This window comes from Triturus cristatus, chromosome 4_1 (genome assembly GCF_964204655.1).
Source record: "Triturus cristatus chromosome 4_1, aTriCri1.1, whole genome shotgun sequence".
NCBI lineage: Eukaryota > Metazoa > Chordata > Amphibia > Caudata > Salamandridae > Triturus > Triturus cristatus.
In genome coordinates, this window is record NC_140585.1 from 535,442,327 (window position 1) to 535,458,441 (window position 16,115).

Consider the following 16,115-nt stretch of genomic DNA (forward strand, 5'->3'; position numbering starts at 1 on the left):
AATACATCTTTGGGCCGGCCCCTGTAATTAATTTAGGTAGGTAGTAGGTGGGACAAGTTGGTCTCTCTAGAGGACAACCATTCTGAACCACTATTAAATCTTCACACTATATAGTTTGCTAGGTTTCAAATTAATAATTATGATCACTTAAAAAGTCATGAGGAGGAAGCAGGTTCGCAAATTCTACCTAGTATCAAGTTTACTCCTTGTAATTACAAACAGTATGTCTGGCACTTTAAACACTGATTACTTTTAGAACTTTATTGCTAACAGATTTATGAAACTATATGGTGACACTTTTTGACTTCGATTCACAGCAAATTGAACATATTTTGTTTTTGTATTAGGTATTCAAAATATGCTTTGTTTTTACTTCCAAAGAGTGAATTTCTTAAGTCAAGAATTATGTCAGAGCTGCTTGTTCCCTTTTCACTTACTTATTAAAGTCTCTGTAACATTCCATGTACCTAATGTTAAAAGTTAGTGGAACTCTATTTCAAGGAAGTTTATTAAAAATATTTTTTTCAAAGGACAATAGTCAAAGACAGCATAAACACTGGTTAAATCTTACGGCATAGACAGTTCACTACAGTGGCAAAGGGAATGGAGCCAGGCGCGCAAAGCCCATTGGGCTCAAAGGACTTCAGCCGCCCAGGCCCTCCCCACCCGTCGTGTGTGTCAGCTCGGGTGAGACAGCTTCCTGGGCACACACAGACAATTTTTGAGCTGCTGGTCTGGAGTCCGTCTTACTGCAGCCGCACCCGAGTGCTTCACAGGTCTCTAAAAGACCATTTACTTGTTAACAAGGCTTTGTTGTTTTTCAACTCTTCTTAGAACCCTGCATCTCCACTCTGCACTCCCCCTCCCGCCCACGATATTTTTAGTAGCCCCGGCCCCCCGAAATTTGGCTCTAGTTGCGCCTCTGAATGGAGCTATGGGTTGAGGGTAGGAATTCCTCAGGTACCTTTGTGGAGGAAGCAAACAATATGCGGTAGGTATGACATATAAAGATGGGGTAAGTCATGATGCGTAGTCGGGTAGAGAGTTCAGCTGTAAACCAGTGTGGCAGATTAAACGTTCGCGGAAGGTGATGAAAGTCGGCTGATCAGAATCAAATTGAACAACAATCGGGCTAACCAGCTATCTATGGAAAGGAGAGCACGAACAGGGGATAAGGAGTGAGGGGGAAGAGAGGTATGCTCGGAGTGTATTTAGGGGAGTCGAGAATTTCAGAGGGAAAAGAGGCCCTAATTCCACCAAGAACCTAAAATGCGTAAACAAGTTAATCTGATACATCTCATCAATGCCTTACAAAAAAACAACCTTCTGCATGTACAATAAACAAACAAGACTAGTGAGAAAAAGAATACACAAGAGAAACAAAACGGCAACTATAAAATAAACATTGCTTTACCTGTTCTTAACGTAACTTAGCATGCTGGGATTTTTACTAAAACTACAAGTCACAGAATGCAGCGCACTATTATTTTAATAGCCAGGACAGACAGAGGGTCCACACCTGATGACGGGACACTTGAAATATTAACCTATGAGTTTTGGTGAATTACACTAGCCATACTTTGAATAATTGGACTTGCTGCTTCTGCACTGTTTAACCCATCAGACGGTATCCTTGAAGTTGCATGTAGGGTAGGGGACAACCATCTTGGATGCAGTGAAGTTTAAATACAAACAATTAGGAGAAACAACGAGCATTAAAGAACACATTTTGTCCCAACCATCTTCGACATAGTCAAGGTAAACAATTAGGGGAAAAAAACGGGTTCTGAAAAACAACCCATTACTTGTCTCACTTACTCTATCTTCTTGAAGCACTCCTTGCCTGCCGCCTAGTAGCATGGTCTAGATTTGCTTAGCATCCTAGCATCAAAAGAAACCAGGTGCAAATATTGAGCAAGCAGAATATCCTTTGATATATGCACCTGTAACATTAAATGTCACCATATTGCTCCCTTAGGGCCTGGATGTACTAAGCCTTTGAGTCGCCCATGCATCAAGCATGGAGATGCAGGTCAACACTATGCCTTATTTGGAATTTAAAAACCACCTGCCGCCTGTTGCCCACCTCTTTCTTGATGTCCCGACAGACCACCTTTTCGGTACCCCCACCTTGCTTCCTCCTATTCCCCCCTTCCCGTTCCATTCCCAGGGGAGCCTTCCTCCTCCTCCCCCTGCTGCCCACTTCCCCACTCTGATTGTTCCAGGATCAGACGAGTCCTTTCCTATCTTCTTCCTGGATCCCAAAGGACCACCCTGACATTGACACAGGACTCCCCTCCCCCCTCTGCCCCCCCACCTGGACCCCTTGGTTCCCCAAATTTATAGTGACGTTTCGCTTTACCTTGTTATTTTCGGTCGTGTTTTATGGTCTTATGCATGCAGTTACTACGTGCTCACAGCTTGTCATTCATGTTTCTTTCAATAAAGAAAGTTACAAAAAAAAGAATGCTTTTGCCTCATTCCAGTGCATATAAACACATGGAGCAAAGTATTGTTTTCTTTATGTTTGTCCTATTAAAAATCAGTTAAGTAATTTTTGAGTATCTTGTTTTCTTCTGTCCCATACATTCATACTGCAAAATCAATGCAAAACTCATGTGTTCCTTGTTTTGCAACAGTTAAAAAGTGATGTAGAAATAAATAGTAGTGCAAAACTTAGCAGGTTTCGGATGGCTTCTTATAAATCCAAGCATATTATATCATGTTAAAATAACCTGTTGAATCTGACCACTGTTTAGTACAAGAAAACCTGATCCCTTCCCTTCACCCCCCTCAAAGAAGGAAAGTCTTTTTATATGTTAATTTAAACAAACTCCTCCTAGAAAAGGTGAATGTGCAGCTATGAATGGTTTGTGAAATCGACTAAAGGAAAGGACAGATGTTCTCGAAGTAGTCTACTACTTACCGCAATCATTTGAGTTTTGCAGTGATTGTTTCCCAGTACAAACATTTGTGCTAAACTACCTGTGTACTTTATTGCCTAAGAATAAATACAATATTGCAATTTGTAGGGAACAGCATTCTTCTGTTGGGGGAAATCAGGGATCAGTTTAACCATCTTTTAAATGACAGGTGGAGTGCACTGCAAAGACGGCATTTTTTAAAAATGTTGTTTTGTTTTGATATTTTAGGTTATTCTGAATGATATGAAACATAAATGCATTTGTAAAGGTAACCTATACATGTGTAGGAGTAAGAAGCCAACAACATAAGGGGCTGAAAAATTTATAAAAATCTTGTAAAAACTCGATTTCTAAAGCATTGCTATTTACATTTATTCTGACATGGTTAGGTAGTTACTCTTTTTGACTATAATTTGCAACTTGAAAAATATATCGACTGAAGGGGAATTTTGTCCTTATTATTTCTTCTAATTTTATTAAGTCTGGTTAGGATTTTTATTAAATAAATGGACTGTGCTGCTTTTTAAAGACATTGGCAGATGTACCAACATTTTGCAATGGGTTTGCTTCACAAAAGTGATGCAACCCAGTACAAAATGTTTATTTTTATTTACCATCTAGCTCAAAATATGATTTGCGCTGGAACGTTGTCTAAAAGTAATGCAAAGCAGTGTTTTGCATCACTTTGCATCAAGGGAGCTTGCCATGGGCAGTACATGAACATTCACATGCAACCACCCATGGATTTTAATGTAAAACCCTATCTGCTAACAGTAGTAGACAGGTTTTTGCACCAAAAAATAATGCAATTTCGAGGAAGGTGTAAAAAAGGACAATGCTTTTTTCTCCCCAAACCTTTACAGTGAAGCACACATCTAAAGTAGGAAAAGTTTTAAAGTTTGTCTAGGAAAAATATTTTGTTCTGGAAGGGTAGCCTTCCAGTAAAAAACCCATGCTAGACATAACAGAGGCACCTTTGCACTATGGTAGCATGTGTTTGACAGTAGGCAGCCTGATTGTGTGCCAGTTTCGGTCACTGTACAACCAGTAACTTAGTTACTCAGCCAATTAACATCTTCAAATCCTATTTTGCATGGAATCAAAACAGTTCCTACAAAAGAAACTCATAATTTTTACAATCCTAACATATACATGTTAAGGCAGAAATTCAAAGATTCTCTTTAACTCTATAGTCATAAAGAAAGATGTTCGGGTTTGCTGACCTTCTTACTGCAAAGGTATCAAACTACTTGGCACAGTGGCAAATCACACCTCCCAAACTATCCCTCATCAAGATTTTTGGTGCACACTCTTTTCTCTGCATTTTATTCCGCTCTTTAAATCAGTCAAAAGAAATAGTATCACGATATTTCAATATATCTTCTAAGAAGTTACCTTATTTTATAAGAGCATCCCTCTTCTGCTAAAATTATACGTCCCCATGCTGACCGCACTGATTGCAAGGCCGTAATAGCCTTTAGCACAATGAGGCGCTAGTCACTCGCTCATCTAGCCATTATCTAAAAGAATATATTTCATAGTGCATATTAATATGGGAACAAAGCAACAAAAAAAACCTCTAAATTCCTGATGCAAGCATTAAAATGCAATAACAGGCATTGATGCCTCAAGGTAATTTGCAAAAAACAATCAAATCAGTTTATATCCGATCTCAGTGCAGTGCATTATATCCTATCTCAGTGATAAGGATAAAAAGGCAATAGTGAAGTATTCTGGGTTTAGAGACTGACTCTAATTGCTTTTAGCAATATTTATAAAACCACAAACAATTTTCAGACACAAAAAGTCTAAATTAAATAGCTTCATGTAAATAAAACTTTTATTTTAATAAATAGTGAAAAGGTTATTTTCATGAAAATATTTGTATAAATACAGGATTATGCAGCTTTCCCTTTGAAATGTCTGTCCTTTCTGCTGCTAGCATGAGATTCTGGTGAACAAAGTGTGTTTAAATGCAAAGTGTGTTTAGGCCTGCAGTACCACCGACTGTCTCCGGGGGCAGAGCTGAGCAAAAATATAAACACACTTGATGAAACACAGGTCCCCACAAGGCAATTTTTTTAAAAGTTGTAAAAATTTACACAGATGTTCCTGAAGCCATTTTTTATGATTTAGAAGACATTGCCTTGTGGGGACCTGGGTTCAGGTCCCCACAGTGTAATCAAGTCCCCACAGCGTGAGTGTGTTATCACACCCAAGTCCCCACAAGGATAGTAACACAAACCCACACGCACACACACACACACACACACACAGGGATGCCATCACATATGTGGAAACAAATACAACAGACAAACACATAGCCCAACAGAAACACACACAGAGCCACAACAACAACAACAGACTTGCACTGTGCAGCTAAACTGGGGAAAGGCAATGGGAGCACAGACACAAAAGGAGTGCACAACCTCCTCACTCAGGAACAATGCAAAGACAACATACCACAACACACACAAGAAGTGCACCATCACAGAACAACACAGCCACAGCAAACAAACAACAGATGCACAGGCAGAACAATCACATAGCAAACACAGCACAACATCAGGGGATGCACACCAGGCAATCACAAGGCAACATACACATACAGCACTGCATGCACAACAAGCTGTGTGTGCACACCAGGCATACCAGACACACACAGACATCAGAGACAGAACAGCAACCCACACAACACCATACAGCACAGCACAAAGACAACAGCACACCCAGGAAGTAAAGCAAAAACACAAACAACAGACATACATCCAACACAACACCCAATAGATGCACAACTCTGGGACAAAAAGGTAGAAACAACTTGACCACAGGATTGGGCAGCACACACAGTTGAACTGCATAGGAGCAGCCATGACTGACAAACAGCACCAGAACATCACACATGACCCATTGGGGAAATGCCCTGAGTGACACATTGACCCTGGCCAAAGAACTGCACCACAAAGCACAGTGTCGCAAATGAAGTCATGGGGAGGCACACACACATACAAACCAAGGGTACAGCTCACACCAAAGTAAAGTGTACTGCATGTCAGTAGGGGACATGGCAGGAGTGTACCATACACAAGGAGAGGGAGTGCAGACCCACAATGGGTAGGCAGCTGAAGCTCAGATAGGGGATGGCATGACAACACACACAACATGCCACACTGGAGGCAAGAAGTCACCATGTGACAGCAAGGCATGAGAAAACACAACCAAAATGGCAGTGTGGAGCAGCAGGTCTGCACAGTCCCTACAAACAGCCACCAGACACATGGACGTGCAACAAAACACAACACTGACTTGCGAGTAACACTCTCTGCATTCTCACAAGTGACAAAAACAACAAGTAGGAGTCAGACAGAACTGCAAGGACACACCAACACTGCACAGTGCACAACATACAGCTCACACATGGGCATACAACCACATCCACAAAGGATGAACAATCAAAACAACAGGCACACAACTCCTGGGTAACACGTGCGTAGTTGACATTGCAGAGGCATGTGCACATCAACACTCCCCACAAACTCACCCCCTTCACACTGCACACTACCTGCCCATCCAAGAGCACAAATGGAAAGTAAGCCATAGGACTAGGATGACTGGCCATCACAAGATGACCACGCACATACACAACTGGGCACACATATAGGAAGAACACACACACATGATGACCCTGAACAGCCTGCCTGCAATACTGTGTGCAGAAACCCACTCTGTGCTGGCACTGACCACCTTCCTGACGTGTACAATATAGCCAACATAAACTAATCAAGTAAATGACTACTGCTAACCAATCGAAATTGACACCATTGCCACCACAAGTATCTGGGTCAAGAAAAACTGAAGACACTGTCAGCCCTGAAATACAAGAGAGTAAGTGAGCCCAAACATTGACTATGTTGAAGTTCCACACAGACCATGTGGCACAGTAAACCATTTACACACAACAAAAGAACTTTATTCAGTAAGGACACTGACAAAATAGACAACAGGAGCAACTGTCTTTATTCACATATTGCACAGATAGGTACCACGAGAAGAGAAGAGCAAGGCACAAGATACATAGCATGTCCATGAGAAGCTGCACAGGCAGGGGGCACACAGCAGTGAACGACAAGGCCAGTGGCCAGTTCAGGGTGCAGACTGAGTCCATGAGAAGCTGCACAGGGAAGAGTTCAACACAGCAAAGAGCAACAAGGCCAGTGGCCAGTTCAGGGTGCAGACTGAGTCCATGAGAAGCTGCACAGGCAGGGGGCACACAGCAGTGAACGACAAGGCCAGAGGGCAGGACAAAGTGCAGACTGAGTCCATTAGAAGCTGCACAGGCTGGGGGCACACAGCAGTGAACGACAAGGCCAGTGGTCAGAACAAAGTGCAGACTGAGTCCATGAGAAGCTGCACAGGCAAGAGTTCAACACAGCAAAGAGCAACAAGGCAATTTGCCAGTTCAGGGTGAAGACTGAGTCCATGAGAAGCTGCACAGGCAGGGGGCACACAGCAGTGAATGACAAGTCCAGTGGGCAGGACAAAGTACAGACTGAGTCCATGAGAACCTGCGTAGGCTGGGGGCACATAGCAGTGAACAACAACGCCAGTGGGCAGGACAAAGTGCAGACTGAGTCCATGAGAAGCTGCACAGTCTGGGGGCACACAGCAGTGAATGACAAGGTCAGTGAGCAGGACAAAGTGCAGACTGAGTCCATGAGAAGCTGCACAGGCTGGGGGCACACAGCAGTGAACCACAAGGCCAGTGGGCAGGACAAAGTGCAGACTGAGTCCATGAGAAGCTGCACAGGCTGGGGGCACACATCAGTGAACGACAAGGCCAGTGGCCAGTTCAGGGTGAAGACTGAGTCCATGAGAAGCTGCACAGGGAAGAGTTCAACACAGCAAAGAGCAACAAGGCCAGTGGCCAATTCAGGGTGCAGACTGAGTCCATGAGAAGCTGCACAGGGAATGTGTGTGACTGTACCTTTCCATGGTCAGCAACACAGTCAGGGGGCAACAATGTACGGTATAGGCCCACCTGTGTGAGAGACAGGTGTGTGAGGGTGTCTGCCACTCAGACTTGGCTGTCAGGCAGACTGGGAGCTGGCTGTGTCTCGGAGACTGTCAGGGCACTTGACGGGGGAGAGTGCAGAACAGCTGTGGTAGAGCTATCAGTGGCTTGGCAAGCCGGAGGGCTGCTTGGACCAGGTGGTGTAGTGGCTTGTGGAGGTGGAGTCATGCAGACGGGAGACACGGTGTGGCTGGGAGATTGTGGAGGGCTGCCCTTCCACTTCTTGGAGATCCTTAAAGGCTTTGATGAATTGGGATCAATGGGAAGTGGTGTGGGCACAACAGGCACACTCATCACCACAGCTGCAGCAGGTGCAGGCGCTGGCAGCCCCTCTGGTGATGTGCTGGACCCAGCGGAACGCTTTGCCTGGCTTCGCCTCTGCTCACCTTCCCCTGTTTACTAGTTGTTACCCCTATAGTAACCTCCGGCCCCTGCTTCACTGGGCTTGGAATGGGAGTCGAGGTGGTTGGTGATTCTGCCTTGGAGCCCTTCCAAGGTGTACCCTTGGCATGCACCACCTCCTTGGTGGGCACAGACACTGTACGATTATCTTTGCACGGTGCTTTTGGGGCAGGAGAGTCCTTGGATGGGGATGCCACTGAGGCATGTGTGCCTGAGGTCTGCTGCTTTGCTTTTTGTCCACTGGTGTCGCTTGATGGGCTTTTCTCCCTGCGCTCTGGGGTGGCTTTGGTCTTCTGTGGGGATGGTGTCTGCGCCCGGGACCGCTTGGGTCGCTGCTGCTGTGTGCTTCGTGCGCTGTATCGTGACTTTGATGTATGTGGACCGTGGTCACTTTCATCAGATGTGGCCACTGCCAGGGGGGTGGACAAAGGGAACGGAACTGGACTGTGAGTATGTGCCTGTTGCAGGGCAGACGTCACTGTTGATGACAAAGCCTGGACTGTCCGGTGCAGCCCACCCATGTTGGAATGTATGCCCTCCATGAAAGCAACCACCTGGGCCAATTTCTTGTCGTAGTCAGTGAAGGCATTGAGGAGAGCTGTCTGGCCTACACACAGCTGGTGCAAAAGCTCCACAGACTCAGCACTGATGGCAGCAGGGGGGACAAGGGCAGGGGCAGTGGTGCCAGGGGTGAAGGACACTCTTCCCCTCTTACTGAGGCGGTCACGGGCAGCACCAGAGGAAGTCGCTGGGAGGGTGGGCAATGGCCGCTGTGTGGTGGAAGTCGAAGCAGAGTCCCCGTTCCCTGTGCCCTCCAACATGGATGCATCCCCACTGGCATCGGGTGATGTGGTGCTTTGCGTCTCAGGCTGGGACTCCTCCAGCAGACTCCTGTCCCCCTCTGAGTCACTGGGCTCCTGGGCAGCTGTTGTGCTAAATTCACCCACACCAGTGTCCGTCTCCTGTCCCTTCGTAACCACAGGTGATGCTGCAGGAGAGAGAGAGATATAGGGTCAGGTCAGTGGCAGCAACAGAACAAGCATATGCAAGCAATGCTTTACAAAAGATGACCAAATCTACATGTTGCACACCACCCTGTGCAATCACATCGTGCCAACTCACTATATAGACTCAAGCAGTGCGTGGAAACTGGAAACCCAGGCATGAGTGAGTCATGTGATGACCACACAGAACAACACCCTGCTTGTGGTTCTGTTCAAACAGACACTCAACTAGTTCTGAGCACACATAGGGACATGATGGGGGCACACTACTTGTTGCCAATGACAGAACTGGATGGAACAGGAGGGGACAACACAGACCCAGACTACAACATGACAGTCCACAATGGACATTAGCCCATGCCACCCACCATATCGTACCTTGGGGATAATATAATGCTGCACATTGCAGTAAGATGGCCTCCCCAATATGGGTGCATGCAATGGACGCATTGATATACGCACAGTCAGATCGGGCAGACTGCCGTTCCCTCCCATGGGATTTCCAAGACTACCCCAATGCAGAAGAAACCTGAAGAGCACAACTCAGAATGTAATGTGAAGGCACAGCATCCAAATCACCTTTGTAAATACAGTTAGGGCAAATGCATGCCACCGGCACCCAGGCCAGCAGCCACTTACATGCCACAGCATCACACTACCAACATCACATAGGCCAGTGTTGGCACAGGCTCTGTACACATGCAGCCACTCCCAGCCAAAGTCAGACCCCCCAAATGCTCACCCCAGGCTTGCTGCTGATGCTCCTTCAAACGTGCATCCAGCTCAGGCTGTGTCACCGCCAAGATGCGCCCCATTAGTGGTGTCATGCTGCGCCGTGCCAGATGCCCAGTGCGAGGAAGCAGCCCCAAGGTCATCTCCGCCACATTCTTTGCCAGCCGGCTGATTTTGTCCCATCTCTTGTGGCAGTGGGTGCGCTGTTGGTTTGAGACCCCCAGAGCTCGAACCCTCGCTGCAGTGGCCCTCCAAACGGCCTTACGCTGGTGTACCTTGAGCTGCAGGCATGGGAGACAAGAGGGGGAAATGATCAGGGACACAGTGTCATGTACCGTCATCTATCAGCATAGCAGCAAGATACAAAATCATCACATATCCAACGATAGGTCAATCAGAGACTATAGTACAGCTCACATGGGACCGCTGCATGGGAAAAACCGATGTTAAAGCATGCACGTGTGAGGGGGAACACAGTCCCTGCACATCTCACACACATGCAGGATGCCAGCACTGAAACACCCAGCTAGCCTGCCCACATCTCCAGTCCATTATTGGCTTGAGCAATGTTTACATCACATGTCAACCTGTGTTTGGGGGTGGACTCACTGTGTCCAGGACTATGCATCCATCAATGTCCCTGTCCTGTGAATAGTTGAATGTGTCATGGTGGTCACATATAGGGACATTATCTCACAAATACAAAATGCCATTCACAAGGGCAGTTGTGTGCAAACTACAGTGCTGAGATGGACCATAGCTGGAGTGCTATGTAAAAAGACTGATGTCATACTCTGTAAGTTAAGTGAGTTGTCCTTGTCTTTGTAGGCGGGGACTGTGCAGGCCAGCTGGGCTCACACTGAGATGGACTACAGGGGCACACACAGCCATCCAGCCAAGCAATCACTGTACTGACTACAGCTTGAACAACCTTCTGTGTCACTGTATGGCTGACAACACAACACAGGTCACTCATACATACATGTGCAGGGAGGGAAAGCTGTGGCATTGGGTACACACACCCTCCCACTGGAGACAGCATGTCAGGCAGGTCATGACACTACCCCACACTCCCAGGCACATACTGCATCAGTCCCCTGCCCTACCCCACCACTGTTGAAGACTTACCACGACATTTGGGGCACCATATAGCCTTGGGTACTGTGCGAGCATCTCGTCCACCAGGGCCTCTAGCTCCTCGCTCGTGATGGGACTAGCACAGATCTTCTCTATCCTTGCCATCACTGTGGACATGAGACCACAGCAGGGGATTTGGGTGGTGAGGGGTCCAAGGCAGCAGTCCCTGGAGGCAGCAGCGGGTGAGGGGTCTCAGGCAGCAGTCCCTGGAGGCAGCAGCCGGTGAGGGGTCTCAGGCAGCAGTCCCTGGAGGCAGCAGCAGGTGAGGGGTCTCAGGCAGCAGGCTCTGGGAGCAGTGGGAATGTGAGGCTAACTCCCAAAAATATATAGCCCCCTGGAGTCGTTTCAAAGGTGCCAAGCTGCAGCAATTGGTGGTCCAGGTCTGCCTCTTTCCAATGCATCCAATGACCGCCTCCGCGGTTGCGGAGCATGCCTACCGTGATCTTCAAAATTGCATCATGTCACCACAATCATGGCTCCCATTGGCTGTAAGGGCATGCTCCATGGCAGTGATACAACGCTGGGGCCCGGGGTGCGCTACCGTGATGGTGCATCTTTCAAATGCAGCCAATGTCCGCCTCCGCGGTGGCGGAGCACGCCTACCGCGATGGCGGAGCACGCCTACCGCGATCTTCAAAATTGCCTCATGTCACCACAATCATGGCTCCCATTGGTTGTAAGGGCATGCTCCATGGCTTTGACACACCGCTGGGGCCCGGTGTGCGCTACCGTGATTTTAGTGGCGGAGCATTCAAACCGCCATTTCTACATGTCTCCATGCCTATGACTACCGCACTTGTGTGAATGGGGGTGCTGGTGACACACCGCCGGGGCCAGGCGGTAGCTACCGCGATATGGGTGCCATGCATTGACACGAGGCTACGCGATTTGGGTGGCGGAGCATGACCACCGCCATATGGGCTTGTCTCCATGCCTATGACTACCGCACTTGTGTGAATGGGGGTGCTGGTGACACACCACCGGGGCCAGGCGGTAGCTACCGCGATATGAGTGCCATACACTCGCAATGGCCATCTGTCAAACATCAACAGGGCACAGTGCCAAGATGGTCAATGGAACATCACCGTGCACACGAGGACAATCTCCCATTTGCTCCACTGATGGCTACATATGCCATGTTTGTGTGTGTGTTTCGTAGATTGGCCTGTACCCACTCACATGTCACTTACAGATGTGATGTTGGTGTAGGCAGGACAGTGCTGTTCTGGACTCTACAATGTGCAAACATGTCAATGTGTTGAGGTGCCGTGACAATCACAGCGATGCTCATCCCAATGAATGATGAACTATGTTGCATTGCCTCTCATGTCTGCTCATGCACACATTTGTCATTCCAGCGCCGACTGTGGTCATTGCGTGGTGGATGTGTGCCAGGTTGTAATGACGCATTGAGGTGTGACAGGTACAGCAGCTAGGTGTGAGACAGTGGGTTAGATTAGTTACACATTTGATGAATGCTATACTCCCAGGCGTGCCCATTTGAAATGTGTCCGTATCCCTATGAGCATTCACATCGACTAAGGTGGTGTTTGAGGCACCTGTCTTGTGTAAGTTGACAGGTGTGGCCTTTGTGCACATGAAGGTGTCCCTACATGTGAGCTGGTCTATTAGTCAAGGTTGATGTCAGTCATTGTTGTTGTTGTGTCATCCAGAACGTGATGTGCTGTGCACATCTCATGATGTATTGCATTGACACGTGTTCACTATCATCTCCACTAGGAGGAGGCCAAATTTGATTTGTCACTTGACGGTGCTGGAGGGCATGGAGGATGTTGTGATCATACCTAAATGCCGCCTGGACAGAGCCACCCTGAAAACCCTTTGTGATCTGTTGGAGCCCCACCTGCAGCCCCGCAGGACATATGCAACAGCTTTCACGTACTTATAAGGTGATGACAGCCCTGCTTTTCTTTGCCACTGGATTGTTCCAAGAGACAGTGGCCAGCGCTGCTGGGATGTCACAACCGATGTTCAGCATGGTGCTGCGTGATGTACTGTCCGCCATGATGCTATACAAGGACAGATACATCCATTTCTCCAGGGGTGCTGAATTGCCAGCTGTGAAGGGAGACTTCTATCCCCTTGGACACATCCCCAATGTTGTTGGGGCCATTGATTGCACCCATGTCAGTCTTGTGCCACCACAGGCAAGTGAGCACATTTACCGGAATCGCAAGCATTACCACTCCATCAATGTGCAGGTGGTGTGCCTGGCAGATATGACCATCTTGCACGTGTGTGACAAATTCCGAGGCTCAGCCCATGACTCCTACATCCTGCGGAACAGAATAGTGCCCCAGCTGATGGCTAATCTTCTTCCCAAGCGTGCATGGATTGTGGGTGAGTATGCCTAGTTGTGTGGCATGCTGTGTGTGTGACCTGCTGCCCTCAGCCTCTGCAACGTAGCAGTGTCTATTTATGTTTGCCATACCTAGGTTACTCTGCATATCCCAACCGTCCCTGGTTGCTGAGCCCACTGCGGAATCCCAGGTCCCCGGCTGAAGTCCACTACAATGAGGCCCATGGGAGGACACGTCGTGTGGTGGAGCGTTTTTTTGGTCTGCTAAAGTCACGTTTCCGCTGCCTGGACAAGACCGGAGGTGCACTGGCATACTCGCCCAGGAAGGTGTGTCAGATTGTAGTGGCATGCTGCATGCTCCACAAACTAGCCATTTGCAAGGAGATTCCCCTGCTCCTGGATGATGGTGAGGACCCAAGGCCCCAGCCTGCAAACCGAGCCGTGTCCAGTGATGAGGACAGTGGAGAGGAGGAAGGTGTTGACCTGCGTGAACAGCTCATCACCCGCAACTTCACTTGATGGTGGGTTTCAATGTGCAACATACCCATTGTCTGCTGATATTGCTGTTGTCGTGAAGGGGCACGTGAGAAATGTAGCATTAGCCAGTTGTAGACTCAGTGGTGGATGGAAATGTTTCTGGGACATGTCATTTGGGAACATCAACAGGACGTGTATGTTGACACTTGTTGGCCATTGTGACATGTGCATGTTGGGTTATCCTGATGGTAGGGGTTGTGTGATGTCTGTGATGCCATACCCAGACCGGTGACAGTTGTTCTGTTGTGTTTCCCTAGGTGCCTTCGACCTCTCCTTGCCTACATACAGCCCATGCTCCTGGTACATTGTGATCATGTTGAAGACTGTACATCCTGCAATAAAGACGGAGCAGACACGACAACATGTGTGTGTGAGGATATTTTATTTGCAATGGTGAGATGCGAAGAGGGTGTACATTTCCATTGGGGGGTGGGGTGGAGCAGTGAGTTGACAGTTGTGGTAGATGAGATAATCAAGTAGTCACCACATTGTTGTGGTGACCCAGTCCAACAGACAGATGCCATTCACAAGGCAGTGTGGGGAAGGACAGTCCAAAAAGTCAATGCAGTGGTGGAGAGCGTTGCCATCATGGCTGGCTCCGTGACTGGCATTTGGCAGGTGCTTGTTATCGTGTGGCCTACCAGAGGGAGGTGGAGGTGTTGACTGTGGCACATACCTGTCCCTCAGTACCACCACTTGCTGGCCCAGAGGTCCACGATTTGTCCCATGCGGGTGTCGATGGACCTCATCAGCAGGATGAGCTTGTGCAACAGTTCGTCCGACCGGCCCGTTCGTTCCTGGGCCTGTTCGTATGCGCCCAGGACTCTGGTGATGTGTTCCAGGGAGTGGGGCCCAGCCTCCTGGTGTCCGTGGGTGACCCTGCCCCTCCAACCTGCCCTGCTGCCACTGACCTGTTGCCTCACCACTGTCGGCACCCGCATCCTCTCCCTGCCCTCCTCCATCTGTGGTGTGTGCTGGTGATCCTCTGGGACAGGCAGCACTGGTGGTGGTGGCGGTGGCCGCACAGGCCGTGACAGCAGGGGTCTGTTGTGAAGTTGTTGTTGGTGCAGATGTAGTGGGGGGACGATGGGGTCCTGGGAACTGTTGCTTCATCGTCCATGGAATCCTGGGAGTCAACATCCGAGAGTCCATGTACCGGGGGTCTGGCTCTGCAGGTTGCTGGTGTTGTCCTCTGCAGTGAGTTCTTGGTCACCTGTGGGTCAGATGGGAAATGGTCATTGTGGTGCACCCGGCAAGCTTTGTGTTAGCTGTGTGTCATTCACACCAATGCTTCATGATCTCCTTTTTTGATCTTGGGGTGGTCCCTACTGCATTGACCCTTTGGACTATCCATGCCCACATTTGTGTCCTTGTGGCTAATGGTGTCTGTTGTACCAGGGTACCAAAATGCTGAGGTTCCACTCTGACTATCTCATCTACCATGACCTACAACTCACTCTCAGTGAATTTGGGCATTTTCTGTGTGGCCATGGTGTGTGGTGTGCAAAGTGGTTGTGGGTGCAGGAGTGTGAGTGGTGGTTGTGGTTGTGCTGTGTAACTATGGTGTGTGTTGTGCAGGGGATTAGCTGTGCTGGTGTGGAGGTGGTGGTGGTGCTGTGTGTGGTGTGGCTAGTGATGTTGTGTCCTTTGCCTCTCCTGTCAGCTGGGATTTGTGTCCCTTCTCTCCTGGCTGGTTTTATACTCAGCTATGTGGGTGTGTCCAATTGGGGTGTTGCTGACAGGTGTGTTGTCCTGTTTTTTTTTTGCCATGTGGTTGTGTCATTGGGGTGTGTTTTGTGTATTTGGGGGGCATGGCTAGTTTTGTGTGTGCACTTTTTGGACTTCTTGTGGGTTTTTTGCTTCGCCTGCCATATTTTTTACGGATCGTCGGCCGCGGGGGCTGTGCTTCAGCTCTTTTGCTGGCTCTCTAATTCATCCCATTGTGTCAATGAATATTGGATGACGGGTCCCTGGTTGGTTAATGGCGC